At 39.4% G+C, this 22,836-nt stretch overlaps 1 long non-coding RNA gene across 1 annotated transcript in view; it reads right to left on the bottom strand.

Annotated features, from left to right (window-relative positions):
• The window catches only part of LOC124214711 (uncharacterized), a 91,097-nt gene extending 69,108 nt beyond the window's left edge, over nucleotides 1-21,989 (bottom strand). Inside the window, exon 1 of the long non-coding RNA XR_006882191.1 lies at nucleotides 21,032-21,989. This is a non-coding gene — a long non-coding RNA (uncharacterized lncRNA). The remainder of the gene's footprint in view (nucleotides 1-21,031) is intronic.
• Nucleotides 21,990-22,836: the final 847 nt, after the last annotated feature.

Below are 22,836 nucleotides of genomic sequence, written 5' to 3'. Positions count from 1 at the left end.
CGGCTCTGTAAGGCTTACGAATTTCGACGAATGCACACTTGTTGTTGGAAAAATGGAGTGCTAGAGGCAGCTTGATCCGTTCACTCTAAAATGAAAATATTCACTCGAAATGCGTGTATTTAAGTAGAGAAACACTTCGTGGGCGATTTTGAGATGTTTTAGACGTGATTTGGAAATCGAGTTCTTTGTCACAATTTACATTCATCTCGCAATGTGAGAATAATTCTATGAAATAAATTTTTAATATTAATATTTAATTTAAATACGATATAATTGTGCGAGTTGTCGTAAAAATAAACGCGTCACAACATCAGAATCGTGTTTTATCTGTACCATTCTTTGGTATGAGGCTTAGGTTCAGCCATTTCATAAAGACGATATGAAAATATTTCAATCGAAATTAGCGTCGTTTCGTTCATCAGTTTCAGAAAGCTCATTGAAGAGTGGATCGAACTCGAAACTCGTTATAGGTATGTCAAAGTTTTAAAAGCTCTTCTTCCGCCAAAAACACATTCGATATTAGCAAAGTCTTATATAGGTTTAGCTTGAAGCCAAGCTTCCGAAATTTACTGCATAAATTCTTACAGACTGACCTTTTCAAATAATTAAATTTCGTTCAAAGAAGTCGGCGTAACTTGTGGAAAAAAATTAATTCACCAATTCTTGTCAATTATATATACTTAATTACCGTCAAATGTTGATAATTCACGGTAAACCGATTGTAGTAATTTCCTCTTACACGTATAATAATTAAACCCCTGTTTTCTCAAAAATATGAATATTCATTACACGAGCGAATGCTCCAAACCTCCACTCCAAATTTTAAGATAATTTTTTTATACCACGGATCCGTGTTTTTTACATTATATATATATATATCAATACTCCGTATATACATTTACGGTACAGATGTGTGCATATATTTATCGATAAATTTGAAAGAGCGGTTAGGCGAGAAGGTGAAGGTGGAAACTGTGAGTTGAAAAAGGGGGTTTTCGAGGGGGACGCGGGGAGTGTTATCGCGGTAACCAATGTACCCCGCATCCCAGAAGAATGGCGACATCTTTTGCGCACAAAAGCAATAATGGTCGTAGATATTCTATATGGTATTCCACCCACCCCCCCCCCCCCCCCCGGACCCTGGTTCGTCGCTCCAGCAGCGTATAACCCCCCCGCCTCCTGCCTCTCACTCGCTCTCTCATTCTCTCATCCTTCTCTCTCGCTTCGTCCGTCTCCGTCGTCTCTTCGCCGCCACCCACCCCGAAACCACCCCCTTTCTTTCCCTATACCGCGGTCCGAGGGCTCTGCCATGCACGTCCGTATATAAGGGTGGCCGCAGAACAAATACATTAATTTCACCCCCGCCACGCATCCACGCCACCGCCGCCGCCGCCCCCGGTCTCCGTCATCCCCTTAGCGAGCCGTGTGTGTAATATCCGCCCATGTTATAGGTGCAGACTATACGCAACCACCCCGCAGCATAAGTGTACGTATATACACGCATATATATGCACAACGTATGCATATAGATAGACAGATAGATTATATAACGCGCATACGTATATATATATATATATATATACGTAACGTGTTTGTGTGCGTGTGTGGAGGGGATGTAAATGTTGGAGATGGGGCTAAAATGTATACGTATTATATTCTACACAGGCAAATCCCTAGGAACATGTGTGTGTGTGTGTGCGAGTTCGCGAGTCCTCCGGCATATAAGTAAAAGGGGAGGGGGGGGGGGGGGCAGCGGGGGGTGGAGATAGGTGGTGTGGGTCACCATGGCAACGCCCGGCCGCTCTCTTATAATTATATGGGGAAAAATGGCTCGCGGACTTTTACCCAGCCCCCGTCCGCTTCGCCACCACCCCAAAAGCCCCCCCCCCCCCCCGCCCCCCACCAGTCGTCCGACTTTACTTAACTTTACTTTACCTTACTTTGCTTTGACTTTTGCTTCACTTTACTTTATTTTACTTTCATGCAGCCTCAAAGTATATATAGACGCATAACGTACGACGTACGTGTAATTTACACACGTATGTGTATTTCTCGTGCTTATACAATATTGTGTGTTGTAATTATCGTTTGATTTTTTTTTTTATTTAGTCGAGCTTGTTCTTTTTTATTTGCTGTGGCTCAATATTTATCTTTTTGTTCAACTTCGTTTTTTACTAAGGCTGTGCGAATAGTAATCAAATCGAATCGGATGTTCGAGTATTCGAATAATTTATTTTAGTTATTAGGTAATCAAATTATTTGAATAGAATAATTTATTGGCGCGAATCTTGTGTGATACTTCGAATCGTAAAATGGATTGAAAAAGCGTACGCAAAATAAGAATCACAGATTCGCGGTTGTGATTTGAGAAATTTGAAGTCCGTATCCGAAAGCTCTAAATACTTCAAGTATTCAAAAAACGAATCAAATACAATTATTCGAATTCGTATCGACACATTCGAGATTTTTAGTTACTTGCACAATCTTATTCTTTACGTTTTCTTTTTTACGCCCTCAGTTGCATATGATCTAATTGTAAATACCTATCCGTGAACTAAATCATATGCTGCAGCTCGTGATTGTTTTCTATTTTTTATCTTTCATTTCCCACCCTAAGAGGGAATGAATTGAAGAATCTTTATACTTAAATTACAACTGCGTTTATAATGAACCGGAAATTATTACGCTGTATTATAAAAGTTAAAAGAGAAAAAAAAGGGGGAGAGGAAAAGAAAAAATTTTCCACGAAATTCCTCAGACGTGTACAACAGCGTGGTTATATTATATTATATTCGCCGAGAATTTCTCGGAGAATGGTATGGATCTAGAAAGAAATTTTTTGGAAAGACAGAAGGGGAAGGTACACGAGGCATAGTTTCATTTCAACCTTTAACATCGTAAATACGTTGGATTATATTGCAAAGCCAATCTAACGACCGAGGATGAAGAAAAAAAAATTTAACTTTTTCCACCATCCTTATCACCATTTACAGGTTTTTTCCCTCCAATTCTGTTTCTTCGTTTTTAGATTATTGTTTGAATTACACTGGTTTTGGATGGATGGAAATTACTTGGCTCTCTAGACAGCATCTGCGCTGTGTATCAAAATTTTGAGTGATTTCAGTAAATATAATATTTTTCTTGTTTGCTTCCATATAGCTATTATTATATAGATATAATCCTGAGACTGGCGCTTATGGCAGCCTCTTTGACAAATATATCTGCTACGATGCTCGATACGATAAGCAGCAAAAAAAAAGAAACTGGATTCGTGAACGTACGAATTGTTGAAAGCAACAATAATAATAATAATAGAATAGAATTCTGTGAGTAAATAATATAAACCGTAGTTTAAACATGGGAATCTAGGATGACAAACGAGAAGAGGGGTTTGAGATAGGTGAAAAAGTGAAAGGACGAGGAGGAGCTGGAGGAGCGGAAGCATCAGGAACGAGTAAAGAATCAGTCGAATAAGATCTAGACGTAGATAACTGTAATGCCGTTGGTCAGCGTTTAGTCACATATCCAGCGTAACACCCGACACAACCACGAACCATTCGACGGTCGAACGGTCGAATACACCACAGCAAGTTCTCATTTTGGGGTGGTTTTCGAGATAACGGCCATTGCGAATCACCGAGAGAGATCCGAAGAGAGAGAGAGAGAGAGAGAGAGAAAAAGATGCGAGATACCGCGTCGTCCTTCCCTTTGCGTTTTGGGGTGAGAGAAGGGGGGTTAAGACCGCGAAGGAGAGACGGAGAGAAAGAGAGAGAGAGAGAGAGAGAAAGAGAGAGAGAGACGGAGCATATTGCTACGGTGTAATCCCACTTGATCGCGGTCTTCTAGGCGATGCGAAATCGTCTGGGTACGTCGGTGAGTATTTGTCTCGGTCTCCGCTCAATCCGTTGGTTGGATGGTGTGCGAGTTCGCCCAGGATTACTGCCTTAGGAAAGAGAGAGAGAGATAGAGAGAAAGCTCTCTCCCACTCTCTCATCCCCGGGCTGCAGCTTTCCAAAAAACGAAAGTCTTTAAATACCCCGGGATGTGTGCAGATAACGGCGAGAGGTACAAAAACGCGAGAAACTAAGAAAACGAAAAAAGGACGAGGGACAGATAGAGATAATGGTACTTATCTTATAATTTTACCGTTACGCGCTTTTCGTCCCGTTGCGTCCTTTTAGGGAACGTTGGATCTACAAGGGCGCCGACATGTTCAAAAAATCGTGTGCAGGTATTTCACACTTTTGTAGTCTGCTTCTGAGCAATGAAATTGCTTCACACTTAAATAGGAAATAATCGTGATTTATGATCACGCTTTTGTGGCTACTGAATAAAAGTTCGAAAAACTGACGAGGAAGAAAGGAAAATATGAAACTCGGCGAGGAATTCGGGCATAAAGTGGCGGGTGAGAATCATTTCTCAAGTGTTTCTATCAATTTTCGAAACTTTTATCGTAACGACTACATAAACGCAATCGCAAATTCTATCACTTTCCAACGTTTGTAACGATTTCATCTCGCAGTACAGACGAAAAGTGTAAAATTATACGACTTACTGCTCGATCGGTGCTCTGACATCTCGTCAAAGGCAAAGAAGATAGAAAGTTCATCAGGAAATTCAACGCTTGGTAAATATTTAAAGAATTGATCGTAATACTAATTACAACCAAACTCGCCACGAAAAAGACTAAGTTTCACATCTTTCATGTTGAGATAAACTCGGAGAGTTTAATAAAAAGATCAAGAAGAAGAAGAAAAAGAAGTTTAATTATGTCCACGGCAATGTTAGACATTGTACCAAGAAATACGTTATTGGAGAAGAGAATGGAGTAAAGACGACTTAACAGTTGAAAAAATAAGAAATTATAGATGATACCAAAGCTGCATAAATTGATCGTACGATTAGAATTTTACAAATGTATCTGTTAATATCGTTGACTGAATCATTAAGATTCATCTGGATTCTGGATAAATCCGATAATGAGGTACTTCGGTGTTGAAATGTAACTATTTTCAGTAATAGATCCAGAGACATTAGTTGTGACTATTTTCATTTGTTGGCATGACCAAAATAACAATATATAAACGAATTTAATGCTGCAATAACCAGATACCGCACTATTAACAATCAGTGTTGTATGTTATCTGGATAATTTTATCTTAAATAATGATCTTACGTTCGCCTCGTTTTTTGTCTAGGGGAGATAAAAATCAGGCTCATCTTTCATCTTCTTCCAGATAAATGTGCTGTTTACCTTCAAGTTTTTACGATATAAAGATAAGATTAAATGCTTACTTCGCCATTCGAAGTTGAGAAACTGATGTAATTTTGCAAAGATAAATATATTAATAAAAACGATCTAAAAGAGATCATTTGCAGTCTATACTATCATTAAGAAAAAAGATTGTTCCAGCCAAGCAAAGAATTTTTTTCTACTCAATCTTACCAGATCCTTCTTTACCTTCGTAAAATATTATTCAAAGTAACAACGTATTTCATTAATGTAATATTTTTTTGAACCGACAATTCATTTATGATACTAAGAATTCTCCGGTTTAATCGATGTCTCTTTTATGATTTGAATAAAAATGAGGATAATCGCGTGTCTTTCACAGAAGTAATTACGTGAGAAACTATTTTCAATATTATCTAGGCGAATTTATACATGAATAATCTTTACCTTGATTGAAAACTACAATCGCATCAAATAATTACTGGTGTCACATTTTCTTACAAATCCAACAATATTTAAATCGATAATTAAACATTCTACTAGAATTATCTATCAACCATGACGATTGAAATTCGTTCTCCATCCGTAAAAGTATACTTGGTGTAGGTGATTCTCGGACGGTTCATTTCTTGGACAAGTCGATCGCGTTGGCAATGCAGGATCAGCCTACAGCGCCACCATCGGCTGGCCACGAAACGGGCTCAATCTTTGTAAACGTAACGTAACTCATGACCGTCGAATCTAATCCAAGAATGAAAAAATCCGACGATTTTAATCTTCAAGTCCATCTTAATCTTGGATTTAATCGTAAGTATAGCGTGATTCATGACCGTCGAATCTAACCCGAAAATACGAATTTGACGATTATGAATTGTGTTAAATTGACAAAGTTTCGTGGGCGACCGGTGGTGGCGTGATGGTCTGATTCTCCATTGCCAACATAACCGACTTCTCCAAGAAATTAGCCGTCTCAGAATCACTGACTCCAAGTGTACACGCATGTCTTATTCAGTTATGAATTCATTCGACGTTATAATTCCGCTCATTAGGAAGCAATTCCTTGTATAAACAGAAATTATGCTTCCCTACAGCTCCGAGATCCGCGTTATAACGCGGTAAGGATCAAGCATTCGTGATATAAGACTGATGTACAGCGACCAAATAGGAATTCGTCGTACTTCAGACATCGGTGAAGAGCGAAAGACGAAGAGAGGGACAGAGAGAGAGAGAGAGAGAGTGAGAGGGGTGAAATGGGTGGAGATAAAGGGAGATTTTAGAGGGCAGCAGCGATCCGCCAGGATATATACGAACGGATGATTAGTCGGCTTAATGAAATAATCCCCTTTGATCGTGGCGCGTATGATTTGGCGAGGAGAGGATCTCTAGATTTCTAGATCCCCGGATATTCCCCTTGATGGTATCGTCAAAGAATCGGGGAACACTTGAACCAGAACGTTTTAATTGCAAACTCAAGTCCCGCGGATTCCTCGGCGCCGGGCCGCTGCGCCTGACGATTGTTTCCGCTTTTGAATTTGCGGCGAACCCGCGACAGGGTTTCGATTCTCCTCCTTAAATTTTTCTCTCTCCTTCATCTCCCGTCCATTCCCTTTTCTTCTTCATCTTCTTCCTCTTCTTTTTTTTTCCTTCTCCTTATAGTATTTCCGCGTTTTTCCTTCGTCTCATACTTTTAAAACGCAGCCGGGGAAACGCCCTCTGATTGCGAGCCCTTTTCCCCCCTTCCTTTCCGCTGTACTCTCCTTTTTTCTTCAAACCAACTCGCGGAGGTCTCTCCAGCTCTACCCTCCTTGACACGCGACTCAAGTTCATTATGATCGATAAATTTAATACAGGCTTTCACCGTCCGCTCTCCACGACTCTCCCTGCACGTATCAGCACTGCATGAAAGATGATAGTATTTTTTTTTTTTTTTTCGTTTCACCCTTCAAATATCGAAGAAAATTACCGTCATTTCCTCATTATTCTTCACGAATTGCGTCCGCAGCACGATTAGAAACTTTTTCAACAAATATGTAATACTTAGTTACTCTACCGTATATTTATCATTTCAAGCTATCAATTTAATATATAACTCTGAGTTATTTTGAAGCATGATTTCTAATGATTTCAGAATAGTCTCGACAATTTTCCTCATTTCAAAGCTATTTTGCAGGTGTAACATTTCACCGCACGAAGTTTTCAATCTCGCGGAGCACAAAAATTTAAGGATAATATGAACAACCGAACAGCATGAGTAATTAAAATACTCGGAGATGGCGATGATCGCTTTTTCAATTCGGAAACGCAGAAGGCAAATTATATTCGGACAAACGGAACGAACGTGAACCGTGGAATCAGACACGTAATTACCATAATCTAACGAAAGTATAACGTTGTACAATACATCAACTTAACGTTAACGTTAAAATTTCGCTCTCATTACACTCTGTGACCTTAATCACTGTAAATTCAAATTCAACCCCCCTTGCGTCCGCTAAAATTATACGTATAATATACCGCAGTCGTAACGAATAATTTACCTAATTGTGTAAATTACACTGAATTTCCACCCGAGAACATTACGCCTAACAATTACACGCGAGATTGAAACCAGCTTATTCGCAAACGTAATCAAGAAGCGTCCAAGAAACGTCTCGCAAAAAATTGACACAAAAAAAAAAAAAAAAAAAATAATCCCGATAATTCAGAGACGGGCAGAGAAATTAGGACGCGGCTTAACTAACGACAAAATATCCCGTATAAGTTGTTTCACCGCCGTACAATAACGCATGCAAGAACGGTACAGAGCGTTCACACACGTGTGCAGACAGCTTCGCTGATAACGAGTCTCGTGTATATGTAGTTGGTGCTGGGTACGGTAAGCCGGCTCCATTTTGTCCCTAGGTGGGTATAGGTGGTCTGGGGTTGACGGTTGGAGAGAGATGGAGGGGGTGAGACGAGGGGGGGTGGGGGTGGGGGTGGGGGTCCCATGCACGACTACTCAGACAACAACGTCCCGGCAACCGACCACCCACGCACTCGCATTCGGGATAAGGGGGAGGAAGAAACGGGGATGGTTGGGGGGGTAGGGGGTGGACTACCGCCCGGAGGGATGCTGGACGTCGGGACGCCTGCGCAGCTCGTGAGATATTGATAAAAATACGCGCCTTTCTCCCCCCCCCCCCCCCCCCCCACCCCCTCTAGACCGGTTGAGGAGGGAGGAAAACGCGCGGCGTCGAGTTCACCCCGCGATCGTCGTACTAACGATATTAACATAATTATTAATATTTCACCGGAAAGTTAATCCCGTGGCCAAGGAGGCGAGAGACTCTAATGACTCGTTTCATTACCGCCTTAGTTCGTTAGCTACGTCGCTCGTCTCTTAAGGGCGGCCCCGTTGGTATGTAGAAAGAAATTGCTACGAGGGGTGCCGAGTCGCGCCACCCTCGCCCTCCAACCCCTTTTTCTCCCCCTTTTCCCAGGCAGCGAAGCAACCTCCTCAATGACCCGAGAGCCCAACGGTGGTGAAAAGTCTTTCTTTCTCTCTTACTTTCTCTTGATCAGCAGACTCTCTACCCTCCCTCCCTCCCTGCAACCCCAGAAGCTGCAACCTTTGCGTCAACTTCCTTTGCCCCCTTTTATTTCTCCTCACTTTTCATCCTTCGCGGTATTGTTTCTTAGTGTGGATATAGATTGTGTATAGGTATGTATATGTATATATTGTATATATATATACTCATTTTTACACCGAGTTTTTGAAAAGGTGCTGTAGAGAGGAGAAAGGAGCGAATTACACCCAGATGAATGCGGTGCTTCGGGCAACTTAAATCTTTTTTTGTATGCACACGAACCCATTAAAAATTTACTCACAGCAAATGGATTGAATTTAATTTGAAGAAACGGGTGAGGGTAAAAATGAAGAAAAATTGGATAAAAGAAGGGTCACAATATCGAATTTTTAAAAACGCAAAAACTCATTTTATTATAGAAGTCAGAACGCACAAATTTGGGAAATTCGAAGCGTTGAAAGGTCGAAGTTTAGTAAGCCATTGCACGGAGTCGGCAGTATTCTTACGGCATTTCGAAATCCTATGAAACAAATTATCACGTTTTTGAAAATTTGACATTGTGACTTCTGTTATCTAGTCTTTCTTCATTTTCATCCCCACCCAAAGGAACTTTTTATTCCAGTAGTAACTGTATAATGTGTTGTAGATAAACCCTTTATAGTAGATTTGTATATAGGTTCATCTCAAACTCTGTTGCTTCGATTACTTCACTTTTGTGGGTCGAAAAATGTAGCTCATTTGCATTAGAGGTGAAGAAAAAAGGTTGAATAAATTCAACTGCAGATATAGAAGTGAATATTCGAATTAACCAGCAATTATTTATCATTTATACGATTATCTCGGGTTTCATTTTGGCGCATTTACGTTGCTGCTTGTTTCTCAATGTCTCTTTAAGGTCTGTTCGACACATGTAATATGCGTGAAAATTATTAAATTTTCGACAATTTTGCCATATCATTAATATCATTTCGTGAGTTGTTCTTAAGATGACTAAGTGGAATTCTTTAAGCAGATGAATCTCCGAATTTGAATTGATAAAATTGAATGCACCTCATTCTACAAAAACGACAGTATCTTGAGATGTTTACATTCTTATAACTGATTGTAATTTGGAAATTCCTGTTAAATAATAACCGTATCCTGTCACATTTCGTTAGAAATTTGAGAAATTGTACGCAAGCACGTGTTAATTTCAAGACACCAAAATGTCATCATTATAACTAATTATTCACCACAGCATCCCATACCATTTAAACGGCATAATTTGTTATAAAGAATGCCGCAGAGAGATAAATTTCTGTTCATAAGTGGCAAAAATGCGTATTTGTGGGTGAATTTTCCCCGAGGATTATTATTATCGCAATTTTTCCATTTCTTATTTTGTCTGTTCTCTTCCCCTTTTCTTTTTGTTTTGTTTTGCCAGCACACATATTTCTTTCCCGCTTTTTCTGTTCCACTCTTTTGCTCAAGCATGAATTTCTTCAGAGACCTTTCTCTCTCTCTGTCTCTTTTACTCCCTTTCTCTCGTCCCTTCATTTCCTTTCTTTTCAATTTTATTTTTTTACTCTTTTTGTCGTTCAACTTTGTCTTATTTCATTCAGTTTTTGCACTTATTTTCGTAGTCTTCTTATCCCTTTCATTCCTCTCTCTCTCTCTCTCTCTCTCTCTCTCTCCTTCTGTCTCTATCTCTCTTCCTCTCCTTTTCTCTTTCCACTCATCAGGGGCCGACTGAATCGCGTTAGCAGCCAGCAATTTGGTGTAAGTCCGCGTACACGCGGCTTTTAGATAAGGGAGAGAAGCGAGTTTTGAAAAATTACACTAAATTAGCCCTGCCGCGCTGCGTCGTCTCGCCAACTTATTCTGCAGAGAACCTGGATTTTTGCAATGTAAGCTGGGTAGCCGGGCAGTTTACTTATAAATTAACTTTCAAGTCTCTTGATAATAAACAAGCTTCCATATACCTCGGATCTTCCCCATCGCTACCTTGTTTAAATGACAGCGTGTAATGTAATGAATGTAATTAAAATTACTCCATCCCCCCTCCCCCTACACCGTCCCCTCCTCCCCGCCAAAGACCAAGTCTACCTTCGTAAATTAATTTTTTTCTCCTTATTTTATATACTTATAATATGTATAATATACTTTATAATTTGCCATGGTGAAGATATAATTTGCGGTCTCGGTATTTAATTAAAAGCCCTAATTCCGTTCGTCATACTTGGGAATGTCAAGACGGCAGAAGAAACGCGTAAAAAAATAAATTTCCAGAAGAAGATAATTAGAAAATAAATTAATTGCTGAAATGGAATTGAATTTTAATTACGTGTATAGAGAATTGGTTGCACTGGTGAGCGAGATTTTTCATACTCAGTTTATTTCCTAAAACAGTTTGCGTTCAATTAATTTATTTTCTTCTGAGATTAAAAAAATGTGACTATGCACGTATAATTAATTGTACGTTAATGTCATGAGTATGAAAAGTATACGCTTGTCGAACAACACCGATAAATTATTTGTTCAGTTTTTTTTTTTTTCGATTATATTGATATTTTTAGTCACACTCGAAATGTTGTGTCAAGCTTTTGTATCACTTCGTTCATTTTACTCGTCGTTGAATCACCTACTTATGATATTTGATTTATAAGTTACGTCGAGATTAATAGTTTAAATTTCTCTTTATCATTTTATAAAACATCGATTCAATTGTTTTCCCAATCACTTGTCACACAATTTTCAAACACCGGGGTACAACGTAAGGAAACTTCCGGCCATCCACACGCATCAAGCACTGCTACAGATATAAGATTAAGCGGGCAAGTTCACAAAATCGGGCGATTACAACGATCGGACATCCGATTATCCTCCCGCAGCGGACTACACGTTTCACAGAATGAGGAAAAATTTTTCGTCTAATACAGCGTGTTTTTCGATGGATAGCCTGGCGGGGGACTTGTGGACTCTACTTCGATGTGGGCCAGGTGAGTGACTGACTGAAAAATTCGCCATCCCCCGATTACGGCAGAGAGAAAGAGAGAGAGGAAAGGAGAAAAAAAAAAGGAGAGAGAGAGAGCTTACGGGGTACAGATGCTGGCCTACCCTCAGAAATGAATATGAAAAAAATAGGAGGAACAAAAAAAAAAGTACACAGACACCCTACCCACCCCAGTCGTGTCGGGACCCCCGTTATAAAAAAAAATTCCCTGCCCCCCTCGTATGGAATAAGAAAAAAATAAAAAACCCCTCCGTATAAAGAAGCGAACGGTGGTTCCCCCGTTCTCGACGCCAGCGAGGTATAAAAACTACCCTCGATCGAAAATTAATGTTCGATCGATCGTTATTTTCACAAAAAATGGATATCGTGCCGGGACCAAGTGAGAAAAAAAAATAAAAAATTGATTCCATTTGATAGAATGTTTCTAACGGGGAGGTTTACCCGCCGTTATATCCGGCGCTGATGTTGCGTCTGAAATGTTGCGAATTTTGGTTTGCAATAGTTTCTTGGCAAAGTGTAACTACGAATTTTTCATCAAATCGAAATCCGCAAGATGAAGATCATAGGTTTTGAGTTCACGTAACTTACAGGTACTCAATTCTTTCTATTTGCTGCACGTTGATAATAATCGACAAGAATCGTCATTTCATCAAAATCAGTCTGACGAGGAATCAAATTTTCGCGCCAAAATGAAATACTGACCGCTGAGATAAAAAAATATTCCGTGAGCGATTCGACAGCGCAAAAAAAAAAAAAAAAAAAAAAAAAAACACCGGGGTAGAAAATAATATGGAAAGTGAAATCGCGCGGTGACTTGTTTTTTGTTTTTTTTTTTTTTTTTAAATTTTTTTCTCATTCTCATTCTTTCCGGATTTATTTTCCCAAACAAATTGAAATTTAAAATTGAACATGAAAAATGATGCAACGAACCTTATCCGGGTTACTGAGAAAACTGTTTTTTTGTTTTTCAATTTCAATTAAAATTTTTTCAAGACACATGCATAAATATTTCGAGAAGCTAATTCTCGTGCGGCAAACAAGCGCGGTTTTTTTTTCCACCCGGGGGGTTTCTCATACCCTTCGCTCACAGATTATGTAGGTCGGGGTTGCCGCGCTGCGTACCCCAGGATTCAAGCGCGTGCCCCAAGCCTGTTTTTTTTTTTATATTTTTTTATCCCCCTTTTTCCGCTCTCGCACAGGGGGGTTGGAGTAGTTCTAGGTAGTCGAGGACACATAGAAATATAAGGTAGAGGGCAGAGGAGCGATCCACGCTGCGGCTGAGAAGGATCGAACGATCACGGTCGGCCGCTTGTTACGCCCGGATCGCGGTTCCTCTGCGTTTTTCTATCCCGCATCCGTGTTCACCGAGAGGGATTACGCGCTTTGGAGGGAAAAGAGAAACTGCGAGGGTAAAAAATGATTATCTACAAAGAACGTGAAAAAAGTAGAGAGAGGAAGAAAAAAAAAGAAAGGTGAAAGAAATTTAGATTATCATACGCCAATTACGTTTGTCACACACCACCGATATGCAGGATTACACGGATAGTGTAATGCCCGTGTGTAATACGCTGACCACCGCTTTGTTGTCCACTTTTACTTTGTACATGGATAACGCGGATAAGTCGTCGAGGTCAAAGCATCCGCGCTACGTCAGCATAATGGAAGATTTATTGTGTATGTATACCTATACGTATCAAGCGAAACGTAGCTGATCGGCATTGAATAGTCACGTTTCGAGTCAAAGTTCCACAAAGTCAGTGTTTTTTATTATTCTTTTCTTTCTTGTATTTTAGGGTAGTTGGAGAAAAATTAGTACGTTGTTTTTTTTTTTTTTGTTCTTTTATCATACAACGATCCAATTGTAAAGGAATGTCTTTCGTAATAATCGAGGATAGTTTAAGATTTTCATATTATACTATCAAGAAGTTCGAAGTGGCAACTTCAAAGGTTTTCCGAAATGAAATTTCCAAGTTTTGTCGTAGTTTTGTATACTTTATTTAAGATTTGGAGCCAATGCATAAATTGTGGAATTTGTTTTAAAAATGCGTTCTTCAAGCGTCCATTGCAACATATTCCGTTAGTAGGTATAAATCTCTGAAATTTCCTCAACCCTTTCAAAATCTAATAATTTTTCATCGATCTCAGCTCTTTCCTTTATACCTATATACGTAACTTTTCGCAATTGATAAAAAAAAAGGAGTACAGAATTGCGATAAAATGTATCGGTGATTTAAATTTTTTTTTACATCAGCTCTGCGATGCACTCTTAGAACAATTAGTCTTTACAAAAGCACACGCATAAACATAAAACAAGAGTTCGCGTTAACGAGGATTTGCGAAAGAAATAGAAGTGGGAGAAAAATTGTCTCTGCCAATTTCGTGAGTGGAATTTTTTCAAGCTCGTACTTTTATACACGAACAAAAAGGGAATAACGTTCGTGTGTCCCGAGCGTAAAAGGTTACGAGCTCATCGATCTGGCAAATTCGAATCCAGCCTAACCCGAATGTTGTACCCGCGGTGTCGCGTCATCGTCGCTAAACATCTACAAGAGAGGATGCGTCGACGAATACAGGCCAAGTTTTCAAGTGTGGGGCAGAAAGGTTTCACCGGTCCGAGAGAAAACGTGAGTAAATTACGATTACCGGGTTGAAAAATTGTTAAAAAAAAAAACAAAAAACAGTATTCATTTTCTACCGATTCCCGTTATTTTCCGTAATTTTTTGTCCGCCTTTTTTCCCTTTTTCCTCATAACGGTGACTGCAGGCGCAAAAAACTCAAACATCTGCCGATTTTCCCGTGTCAGCCGAACACGTCGATACATATGCCATACACCTATGGTATATAAATGAGTCCACGATGCCTATCGAACCAATCGGTTCGCGCTATACTATAACGAGGAAATTCAACACAAAGCATCAGGGAAGAATGTGTAAAGTAAGGATTACGAGAATCGTGTGATGATGTGGCTTGGTGGTCGTGATGCTGGAGGAGATAAAGAGAGAGAGAGAGAGAGAAGGGAAAGAGAGGAGAGGAAAAAACTATTAGTTCCGGCACGAGGGATCGTGGATCTCGTGGCCTTTCTCCATTATTTTTACGCTCATTTTCTGAATTCTAATTTATGAGCTAGTAGGAGGATCCTGATTAATCTCGCCATCTGATGCCTGCGCCCATTTGTAACACGATCCCTAGACTCGTAGTATCAATAGCCAACGCTGTTATTTCTCGGTTTCTTTTCTTATTTTTATTTTATACCTTACCTACGTATTGTCACACGAGAGGAAAATGTTGAAATTAAAATTAGTTTCTCGATTTTATTGCGATTCTTGTTTAGAGACTCGAGTGCACATTTGATATTGATTGAGTGTTTCAAACTTTCTATAAACAATTCACGAAGGCTGTAATAATATGATATATTTTTCAGTCAAATCAACTCGCCGTGTAAAAGAGAAGAAGATGAAAAAATTCATAATTCAACGAACGCAGATCAAGCTCTACTAATTATCAATTTCTTATATCATAGCTATGTGAAGAAAAATTTTCACTCCAATTCTTCTACACTGAGAAGACAGTCTTGTTATAGTGAAGAGGATTTATTTACTGTTAAAAAATCGTATACTTTAATATGGCGAAATGAATATTTAGTTATAGATAAGGAATCGCGGATTTGTATATATACTTCTTTGCGTGAAACGAAGATTTGTTAATACTTAACAAGTCATCTATTTCTTTAAAAGCGGTATCCTGTTATAGAAATCAATCGAGCACAATGTTAAACTACTCAAACATTGATACCGAATGAATATATATTAATCGTTAATCTATCATCCATTTTATTTAAAATCGTATTAAGTGACGTCGAACTTACATACTTGTTGCGTAATTACCGTACTACGGATACAGCCACTGTCACTTTTTCCAAACCGAGTCACTCTGGAACGATCGAAAAGTTCACGTCGTTCTTGGGACATGAACATTAAGTACCGTGAGTTTGGATCGAATCGGTGAAACGAACGTCCGAATGTCTCCGAAATAGTCGGAAATAAATCTTATATCGCACGCACCTAACCCTAAACATAATTTCGCATATCCGGATCAGAAATTTAGGAATAAAAACACACCGCACTAACATTTAAGTGTCGGAAGAAGCTCGGGTAAGTTCCAAGATTTCAATATCTGCTCCGTAACATTACCGGCTTTTATTATAAATCAACCGCTTGGCCTACGAACTGCTTGTAAAATATAAACAACGTGCTTGGAACGTGCGATTGCTGGGTTTATGAACTTCTAATCCTCAAACAAGATTAGTCAGCTGTTGATAAATATTCATTTGGGACAACACGGTTTGATATTCCTTACAATTAGTGCTACTTTTTTGATAAGGAAAGAAAAATTTGAACTAATTCTCGCTTTATCTGCCACAATTTTAGAGTATAATGTTTTCAATATTAGACGTACTTTAGGGTGAGGTTGATATTCTATTTGCCTAAAATGCTACAAAATTTCGATTGTAGTTCTAACAGCACACATATTTATTAGACTTTAATAAGTTTTTCAACAGTTAAGAAATGGTTACTGAAAATAGTCAACGAAATATATTTATTTATTATGACAAGACGCTTTTCTCAGTGAAAGACAATATTTACTCAATTCCATCAGAAGCTTTCTTCACTCAAACTTTTGTTTTAAATTGTATATTTTGAAAATCAGCGTGGAGCGAGATTTGCTTTATAAGTTAAATAGGAAGAAGTATCTATTGGATAACGGTGAATGTCTCAAGCCTTGTCTCAGTATCGCTGCTGTCGAGTGAATAAAAATGAATATTTCTTAAACGCTACGAAATTTCCTCTCACAGACGGTAAAGTAAATATAAATGACTGAAAAATTTCACGGGAATAACAGCTATAATAAATAAAATATAATAAAAATAATAAAATATAATATAATTTCAAAAATGCGTCGTATTTGTTTTTCTCCCTGGTGGATTCGGTCCCATCGTGTTATTAGAGTGTTTTTTCAGTGGATCCTAAAATCAATGATATTGAAGTGATATTCCAGGTAATCCCTCAATCTTCACTCAATTCTTCGGTGTAATTATAAAATTTTTCACTGCGGTTTTACCAAAATTATACTCGAAAGTCCACTTTGGTATCACTGATAAGATTTTTTTTAAATATAGCATTTCCTCACGATTTAATTTTAGTATCTTTCAAGTGTGATTTCAGTTATAAGTATGAATTTACAATTCAGTGTAATTTTAGTAGGTTTGAAAATTTTTATTTCAGTTACTCTCCGTTGGTATTTGTTACACTTTTAACGCAATTGCGGTAAAACTACAGTGTAAAAAATTCTCAACCAACTGTCAAATCAAAGTGCAATCGAAGTGAAATTTAAGTGTAACTTCAGTTCAATTTCAGTGGGACAAAATCCTCCAAGGCTAGGTGTTTGATTGTTTTAGATTTATACATTCTTCCTGATTTTATACATTTCTTACTCTGTTTCTCGCGTAAAAATGATCTCAAATACATAGAATTGCAAAACTACAGGTACGCGAATGAAATGAAATTTAATACTCCATATCCCATTAGATGATTATTTCACTCTCAGGTTGTTCAGGTTCAAGCCCATTGTGTCTAAATCAGAAGTATATACTCTGCCCTCTAAACAAAGCAATTACAGCAATTGGGCGTATAATAATTTGCCTCTATACACACATCATGCACGCGTATCTTTCATCCTTTACCTGCAATCAGTCGTGTACATTTCATTTTCTCTCTCCAAACGTTTTTTACTTCCATATTTTCCTTTCCCCCTATGATCGTACCTCAGTTTTTTCGTCGCGGTCTTCAGTGGCCCGATATAATTGTCTCCAGATACGCGTATGTGCAAACAAGCCGGGCACGCGCCCTTTTTACCCCCTTCCTCAGCGCAATATAAATACTCCGCAAGGCTAACGCCGCGCCTCATCCTGAGCGGGTGAAAAAAAAAAACAAAAAAAAAAATCCCTACTGTTAGACTTAAATATGGTAATTATGCTAAGCGTGTTCCTTTGCGTTTTTTGCCCAGTTTTTTTTTTTTTTTGCATCCGTCTCTCTCACTCTCGCAGCTCGCATCTCCTTTTTCGCGGCGAAAGCCACATGCAGCACGTTGGAACACCCCTTGTTTGGTCCGGCGCGCCCACATAATTACCAACCCGTGAGATGAATCGCGGGTACATGTAGAGCGGCTTGAAAAAATTGCGAAAAAACAGCAACGAGGGGTTGAAGGGTGGCTAAAAAAGAGAAGAAGTAAAAGTGAAAAAAAAAAAAAATAAATAAAAAATTAGTAAAATAGAATGGAACAACACCGCCAACAGCGCGATAAAAAAAAAAAAAAACCTGGGGTAACATATAATACGTATAACATGCATAAGCGAGAGGGTAGAGTGTGGGTTATAAGGGGGGGGGGGGGGCGGTGAGGGGGGAGGGGGATTCCCAAGGAGAAAAACAAACTCGATATCGCAATTAAACAGCCGCGGCCAACAAATCGTTGGGGTGAGCGCGAACGGACCGACAGAATTCTGATTGGGGGGGTGGGGGGTGGATTTTTTAAGCCGACGACCCGGTCGGACGGGGGATGCAGAGTCGGGTGCCGGAGCGGTGGGAAAAAAAAATCCATAGGGGTTTGTCGCGGCTCTACCCCCCTCCTCCCCCCCCGTCCCCACCCTTATTCGCAACCTTATTATGCTCGCGTCTTTCTCTTACGTTTTTTTCCTTAGTCGAAAGAGCGACGTCTTCGATGTGAAAGGAGGAAGAGAAGGAGAGAAGAAAAGGAAAGTCGGACGGTTAGAGAGGGGAGGAAGAGAGAGAGGGGGCAGAAAGAACGCGGCTTAAGGGAGGCGCGTTTGGCGCTAAAGGCAAAACAAAAGCCGGCGACATTTCGCGCGTCTCGCGCTTTGGCCTTTAAGGTAGCCGCAACATGGCGACGACGATGCATACGTATTTTTGTACACGCATGTTTTTATAATTTTCGGTCACTGCTACAGCCTGCTGCATCGTGTTGATATTCAGTCTTTATCCTGATATGATGTAACGACGAATTGTGTAAAATACAATAAAAAATGTGCGATGAGTTGAAAAATGAATTATATGTATATTTTACATGAATGAAGAGTACGATTGTGATTTTGTAACATTTTCATTGTGCAAAGATGGGTTTCTAGCTTTGTACGAGTATTCTAAAGTGTACGATGCATGCACTGAGAGAAATTTTTAGTTCCGGTTACCCAGTCCTCAACTATTTTTCATTTTTTACCACAATTGAAGAACATAGTTGTAGGTAAAAAATGCAAATTAGTTTTCTAGCTGTTATCGGAAAGTCTAGTATCCGTTACTATTCTTTTTTATTACGATCACTGTTGCTATATTTTCTTGTAACTGTTGGGAAAATTGAATTCTTGTGCAACAATAAATTGACGTTAAAGCCTTCTTTAACTGAAAAATTATAGTATACCGAACAAACTGATTTTGCGTTACAATTACCAAAAAAGGATCGACGATAGCGCAAAATGGTTACGCGTACCTTGTTTTTCGTAATTCCAACAACATTCAAACAGTTTTTTTAACGATACCTATTTTACTGAATTGTTCTAGATACTGTTACAAATGAAATTTTTCTCAGTGTGTATTCACGAGAGAAAAAAAAATGGACAGGCAGAACGAATGGAATCAGCTTCCTTTCTCAATCGATTATACCATAAATGTTTGTATCGTATGAAACGATTATATTCGTGCTAATTTACAAAGTTAAGAATTTCATCATCGCTCACTAACAAGGCATTCTATACTGTATGGTGAATTGTAAATAAATCATAAACCAAAATGGGTATAATTGCGGGTACCTGGGACGAAATAGAAGTATAGTGTAATATTTGAGAGGATTTTATAAATCTTTAAACTCTGGTATCCGTACCGATTCTCTTGGCTGTTTCAGACAGTCCAATTTCGGATGTAACGAGAAAAGTGTAAGGAAAAAAATTTTAACCGGCGGATATATTTGCGAACGGAAAGTCAGAGAGTAAACCAATTGTTAAAATACTGATGAAATCCTTGCATTTTTGTACAAAACCTCTTCATGTCACTTGGCAATAGTTTCGTATTACTGAGATAAATATATCTCGTCATCTAAATGAGCAAAAGTTAACCCCGACTATGTACGACAGATGTGCGACTATGTAGGATGATAGGTATAGTGTGGTGTGCAATTAAATGTAACGCAACAAATTTTAAGTACAACTGTTATAGGTTTAAAACCTTGCTATTACATCGTTGTAACTTTCTTTGTCCACTTCCTAATAACCCGAATAAGAAAAATTTATAAATAAAAACATCATTTAACGACGAAGAATAATTACAATCGGGATATATCAATTTCGTTCTCAATCACGATAAGAGCTGAGAGATGAGAAGAAAAATGGCCAAGCATATATAAACTTGACTGTGACCAGCCGTTAATAAAATTTTTAGCACATGTACCTATAACACACAAGTCACTCCAGCGTATTTGCAATTAAGAATCGAGGTACAGAAGAGAAACGAAAGCTCGAAGATAAGCAAAAAGTAAGGAGCATAAAAAAGTAATCGGCTGCATGTATAATGTTGGGGGGAGGTTAAAAAAATCCATAGAGACGGCCGCACCCATCATATATAATACACGGTTCTCTCTTCTCTTCTCTCCCCCCTTCTTCGCCCCCTCGCCGGGGGTTCCCTCATCTCCCGCTCCTCCTTCTCCTTATCGTTAGCCACCTTCTCATCTCGCTCTCCCCAGCCGAGTCAGTGAGCGCTGTCTCTAGCAATATCCCCGTCTTTCCTCAATCAATATTTAAAGAATTGCGCCTTAATAACCACAGCGGCGAGGCGCTCGCTACGTTAATACCGCTTCGCCTGACATTCGGCAACCCACTCTACATATCTGAATATCCGGTTGTCTGCAATTTCACTCAGCCCTTCGCGGCCGGTAAGAAAGGGAATTCCGTACTGGTAAGTTTTAACGTCAGTAAAGAAGAACATGAAGAAGATTCTTCCCAACGTAGGTGTCTGAAATATCTTAACAGCAATTTCATCTAGCTCTAACCAATTATTCAGAATCAGAATAAACAAACAAAACTTGTGATGCATCGAAACTAATCGGGGAGGGGGGGTTATAACGAGTTTTAAAACATCATTAGGACATCACAATTACCAAATTACGTCTGTGTTACTTACCGCCGGAAGTGTTTTCCATTCCAGATGTCGTTTTCCGCTTGCTCAGGAACTATCCAATGCCACAATTTACGAAACTGAATGCACACTGAACGTAACCCGAACATTGTTATCCGTTTTATTCAATTGTTCACAGTTTTTCGAATCGCTATCGTACCGGGATACGTGAACGTGATTCCCGTTCTCGCGTTGCGTCGTTCATATTACCGGCCAGTGGCAAACCCGACTTGAAGAAAACCTTCTGCATGGTTACAACATCTGATGCACTCTCTTACCCTTGATGTCGGAAGCCCTGCGACGTTCACTGTCGAGACCTTACCAACTAATCGCCGTTGACTGAAGTAATCGCAAACAACCGCTTGAACGTTGCGCCGATACCTTCGCCGTTCCGAATGATCGATTATTCCCCTGGTAACACGCAGCAACTCGACTGACAGTTGGCAATTTTGTGTTGCCACGCGTGGCTCTGTTCGCCTCGTTCGCAGCACGCCACGCAATGAACCCCGCCGACTTCTGTTTTCGAAATTTATTTATCGATTATGCAGTCGTGAATACTTTATCGAGTGACGTTGAGTGTAATGTCACCCATAAATGGTTTATAACAGGTATATGTTCAATCATTTTCAAAATTAACCCGTCTTTCTTCATTGTTACTCACTGTCAATGTGATGTTCTTCCGATGATAATGCCGGTGGAAACGTATTAAAATGTGTTTCCAACCGTTAGGATTGCAGATATTAGGTGCTGTTGCGCAATTTAAAATGCTTGGTGCATCGTTCTGAGTTCGTTGCAGAGAAACAGCAGAAATGAAAATACATAATGGCTTATTAAAAATCTGACTTTGAATTCAAAAGTATAATACTTTTGTATTGACAACATTCCAATGAGACGGTTAATACTGTCTTAAGTCTGACAGCACTGTTCATTATTGACAGCAATTTTAAAAATTTTGCGCGCGGCAAACGTGTGGCGATCCAAACTCACGAGTCCGCAATTTCTTCTCAACGTAATCAATATTTTCACGTTTCGAAGGCCGAGTATGTTAATTCTCGTATTTCCACGCTCCATTGTGCGCATGCGCCAACGTTATTTTCTTGCTCTGTTCGTGGCGAAAAGAAGTGCAACAATGATTGCGGAAACTGAGAATCGTTCTTCACGCGGCAAAACTTAGTATTCTTCGATCATTTCAACGCATCCACGTCGCAGCAATTTCTTGAAACCTGCAGTTTAATGATTTTTCTGATCACTGCTGTGTAAGCACGTCCGTCACACGCTTCTTCAAGTCGAGATGCGAATTCTCCTCACGGCTGTGAGTTAGCATGCGGAGAATTTCTTTCAACGAAGCAGCCAGCCAACCGTTTCAACCATTGTAAGCTGCCTAATGGTCACTGCAGTGACCATTGAAGAAAATCATCCACTTCGATGGCCATCCGTGATCCTCACTGGTTCTATGAGATTCTCGTCAAACGACGCACTTTCAACCTTGATGCTAATGCAGGTTTTTCTTGTTACTTCCAAGAAGCTTCGGGTGTCTCCAGCCGGTTTCAAAAGACCAAAATCGTCACCACGAAAATTCTCCAAGTCTCTCTATCTTATCTGTCCCTGCTTACTTCGGCACGTACACCTGTATTTTCGTATCTTTAAAAACGATACTTTCGAAGAAGATATTTCACGCCCGACGACACCTGCATAACACAAGTTGGTCTTACCCGTCGGCTAGTAATAAGAGGCGAGGTACGCAGACCACGATTTCCTACCTGGCGTCAAGACCCGCCTGCTCGATTTACCATTCAAACCTGCGAAAACGT

The sequence above is a fragment of the Neodiprion pinetum genome, chromosome 3 (genome assembly GCF_021155775.2).
Source record: "Neodiprion pinetum isolate iyNeoPine1 chromosome 3, iyNeoPine1.2, whole genome shotgun sequence".
Taxonomy (NCBI): domain Eukaryota; kingdom Metazoa; phylum Arthropoda; class Insecta; order Hymenoptera; family Diprionidae; genus Neodiprion; species Neodiprion pinetum.
Note: the sequence above shows the minus strand (reverse complement) of the source record. Positions and strands in the feature narration are given on the sequence as shown.